At 43.8% G+C, this 4,429-nt stretch overlaps 1 non-coding gene across 1 annotated transcript; it reads left to right on the forward strand.

Annotated features, from left to right (window-relative positions):
- Positions 1–3,512: 3,512 nt before the first annotated feature.
- Positions 3,513–3,585, forward strand: trnaf-gaa (transfer RNA phenylalanine (anticodon GAA)). The gene has a single exon. It is a non-coding gene; the product is annotated as a tRNA-Phe (tRNA).
- Positions 3,586–4,429: the final 844 nt, after the last annotated feature.

Raw genomic sequence — 4,429 nt, forward strand, 5'->3', positions numbered from 1 at the left:
GGGAAGTTATGCTGAACCATTATAAAACTCTGGTTAGGCCCCAATTGGAGTGTTGCTTCCAGTTCTGCTCAGCAGACTTCAGAAAGAATGTGAGGGTCCATGAGAGGACGCAGAGGCGATTTACCAGAATGGATCCAGGGATGGGGGATTTTAGTTACAAGGTTAGGTTGGAAAAGCTCGGATTATTCTGCCTTTCTCAAAGGAGATTGAGTGGAGAATTGATAGAGGTGTAAAACACCTCTGGAGAACAGGCCATTCTGGACTGGGTATTGTGTAATGAGAAAGGATTAGTTAACAATCTTGTTGTGTGGGGTCCCTTGGGGAAGTGCGCCCATAATATGATAAAATTCTTCATTAAGATGGAGAGTGAGAGAGTTGATTCCGAGACTCGGGTCCTGAATCTAAACAAAGAAAACTATGAAGGTATGAGGCGGGAGTTGGCTATGATAGATTGGGGAACGTTACTTAAAGGGTTGACAGTGGATAGGCAATGGCTAGCATTTAAAGAGCGCATGGATGAATTACAACAATTGTTCATTCCTGTCTGTGCAAAAGTAAAACAGGAAGGGTGGCTCAACTGTGGCTTACAAAAGAAATTAAGGAAAGTATTAGATCCAAGGAGGAGAAATATAAAATGGCCAGAACAAGCAGCAAACCTGAAGATTGTGAGCAGTTTGGAATTTAGCAGAGGAGGACAAAAGGATTGATTAAGCAGGGGGAAATAGAGTATGAGAGTAAGCTAGCAGAGAACATAAAAACTGACTGTAAAAGCTTCTATAGATATGTGTAGATGAAAAGATTAGTGAAGACAAATGTGGGTCCCTGACAGTCAGAAACGGGGGAATTTATAATGGGGAACAAAGAAATGGCAGACCAATTAAATACATACTTTGGATCTGTCTTCACAAAGGAGGATACAAATTATCTCCCAGAAATGTTGGGGATCATAGGGTCTAGTGAGAAGGAGGAACTGTATGAAATCAGTATTAGTAGGGAATGTTTGGGAAATTGATGGGATTGAAGGCCGATAAATCCCCAGGGCCTGATAATCTACATCCCAGAGTACTTAAGGAAGTGGCCCTTGACATCGCAGATGCATTTCTGGTCTTTTTTCAAAATTCTGTAGACTCTGGAACAGTTCAAATGGATTGGACGGTAGTTAATGTAACTCCACTATTTAAAAAAAGAGGCAGAAAGAAAACAGCGAATTATATACCGGTTAGCGAGGCCTGGACAAGGTATGCCAGCCAAGAGCGACGTCTCAATTCATTCCATCTTCGCTGCCTTCGGAGAATACTTGGCATCAGGTGGCAGGACTATATCTCCAACACAGAAGTCCTTGAAGCGGCCAACACCCCCAGCTTATACACACTACTGAGTCAGCGGCGCTTGAGATGGCTTGGCCATGTGAGCCGCATGGAAGATGGCAGGATCCCCAAAGACACATTGTACAGCGAGCTCGCCACTGGTATCAGACCCACCGGCCGTCCATGTCTCCGCTACAAAGAGGTCTGCAAACGCGACATGAAATCGTGTGACATTGATCACAAGTCGTGGGAGTCAGTTGCCAGCATTCAGGCAGCAGGCGGGCAGCCATAAAGACAGGGCTAAATTGTGGCGAGTCGAAGAGACTTAGTAGTTGGCAGGAAAAAAGACAGAGGCGCAAGGGGAGAGCCAACTGTGCAACAGCCCCGACAAAGAAATTTCTCTGCAGCAGCTGTGGAAGAGCCTGTCACTCCAGAATTGGCCTTTATAGCCACTCCAGGCGCAGCTTCACAAACCACTGACCACCTCCAGGCGCGTATCCATTGTCTCTCGAGATAAGGGGGCCCAAAAGAAGCCTGACATCAGTCGTGCGGAAAATGCTGGAGTCCATTATAAAAGATGTTATAGCAGAGTGCAATAATAACTCGTCTCCACTCCTAGTATTTCTAAATCCCACACATTCACTAGAATGTGAACAATTATTTCCTGTTGTGTCTCTCTCAGCTTTGTAAACTTCACTGTATTGGAGTGAGGTGACATCTACTGGCGGGAAGCAAGAACTGCAATCAAGCATCAGAAACTCCACAGTCTGTCAGGGTGAAAGAAACATTGCAATGTGAGGATGCAGCGAAGTGGTTTGATTGGGTAGATGGAGACATGATTCCACTTGTAGTGGTGTCTGAAGCAAATGCCAGAAACACAAAATTGTCATTAATAAAAGAAATGAGGAATTCATGAAAAATGTAGTAACGTAGTGAATGGTTAGAATGTGGATAGAATAGAAAGTGAGATTGGATGGACAGAAGCAGTCTGAAAGGTTGGCTGAAACAAAAGGTGAGTGCCCTGAAACATTAACTGTGTTTCTCACAGCACAGATGCTGCCAGAGCTGCTGAACATTTCCAGCACTTTCTGTTTTTATTTCAGCATTTGCAGGATGTTGCTTTGATCTGAAAAATAATGGATGATTGGCTGGGGGGTTCCAGTGAAATTCCACAGCAGCTAATAAAGCCTGACCTGTCAGTGGCTCCTTGGTCTAGGGGCATGATTCTCGCTTAGGAAATATGGTTGATTAAAATGCGAGAGATCGTGGGTTCAAGTCCCGGACGAGCCCTGGTCTGCTGGCATGTTTAGATTAAGGTTATCTGTTGGTTTCAGCCTTGCAGAATGCGGAATTGACTTCCATACAGAGCTGGCTTGAGGACCAGACAACTAGATTCAAAGAGCTTGTCGACAATTTGTAATTAACTAAATGTACAGATAGCCAAGTGGGAATATAAAGTTGTTGCTGTAATTGTGACCTGACTCCAAAAACAACCGGACTGGGTTCTGGACTGGAATGGAATGGAATTTTTCAGTGTTTCTGTTGTTTGGCTTGCATTGACTCATCGATTTTCTTGTTTTTCACTTTGTCGATGCCTTTGAATAATTGTGGATCCTTCTTCAGAGTGTCTTCTTTCACCAGGTAGTTCTGACCTCTGATGATGTTGATCGTAATCAGCTTCAATTCGCTGATAGTTTTGGAAGTGAGCAGATTTCCTTTGCTTGAGTCTACAACATGGAACTCAGTCTGACATGTGGACCCATGGGAGGATTTGAATGCCATCCCTGCGTTGGAGTTGCATCCATCCAATAAGAGACCGAGTAGAAGTGACAGTTCTGTCAGTCGAATATGAGACTTTTAATGGCAGGGTTGTGAGTTTGAGTGCCATTCTGTTTTTCCCTTTTTTAAGGCTTCATGAGCAGAGAGTACAGGGAGTGTTTGAAATGAGCAAGTCTCGCTTTGATTCAGGACTCTTACCTCTCAGCAGCATCTCACTATGAAAGATTGAATTTGATCTCATTTCATTCTCAGCTCGGGGTCTGTGCGGCTCAGTGGCACTTCTGGCTGTCTCCCGCTTCACAATCCATCAGTACTGAGAAAGCAATGGGGAATATTACTCACATGTTGTGTTCTTTAATTTTTTGGAAAACTTGAATGTATGTATTTTCTTCCAAAACAAGGAGAACAAGCCAATGTTAATGTAGGGCTGAAATAGCTCAGTTGGGAGAGCGTTGAACTGAAGATCCAAAGATTCCTGGTTCAATCCCGGGTTTCAGCAATTTTGCTTCCTTCTGCGTCCCTTTCCTTGGTTCTGATTTTCCAGTTGCACAATTTACTTTGAAATTATTTACCAAGCACCAGTGGATTGAATTTGAGAAACAACACAGAGTAATTTACAGCACGGAAGGTGGTCGTTTGGCCTATCACGTCCATGCTGGCTCTCCCCGGAGCAACCTAGTCAGTTCCACTCACCAGCTCGATCCCTTTCCTCCTGCAAGTTTCTTTCCTTCAAGTATCCATCTAATTTCCTTTTCAAATCATCGATTGTCTCTGCTTCCACCACACTCGTGGGCCAAGTCATTACCACCCACAACATAAGAAAGTTCCACCTCATCAAGGATGGGCAATACTTACATCTTCTATATTTGCTTATTCTCTATTTCTATGAGAATAGACTGGCAGTCAACATGAAAGGAAACCCAAAAATCTTCGAGCAGCATGTAAATGATAAGTGGGTAGTAAGAGGTTGAGTCAGGCCTATTAGGGACAAAAAGGATAATATAAGCTTAGAGGTGCAGGGCAATGTTAATCTACTTAATGAGTACTTTGTATCAGTGATCACTAAGGAAGTGGAATTTGACAAAATATCAGTCGAAGTGAAGAGAGTAGAGTCAATGGAGAGGGTACAAATTGAGAGAGGGAGGTACTAAAAAGGCTGGCTGTGCTTAGGGTAGATCAATCACCTGGTCTGGATGGCTCACATCCCAGGTTGCGAAAGGAAATGCGGATGCAGATAATGGAAGAGTTTGCCATAATCTTCCAATCTTCCCTGGATACGGGGGAGGTGCCAGGAGTAAACAGTGGCAAATGCGACGCCCTTATTCAAGAAAGGGTGTAAGGAC

This window comes from Heterodontus francisci, unplaced genomic scaffold, assembly GCF_036365525.1.
Source record: "Heterodontus francisci isolate sHetFra1 unplaced genomic scaffold, sHetFra1.hap1 HAP1_SCAFFOLD_51_1, whole genome shotgun sequence".
Lineage (NCBI taxonomy): Eukaryota > Metazoa > Chordata > Chondrichthyes > Heterodontiformes > Heterodontidae > Heterodontus > Heterodontus francisci.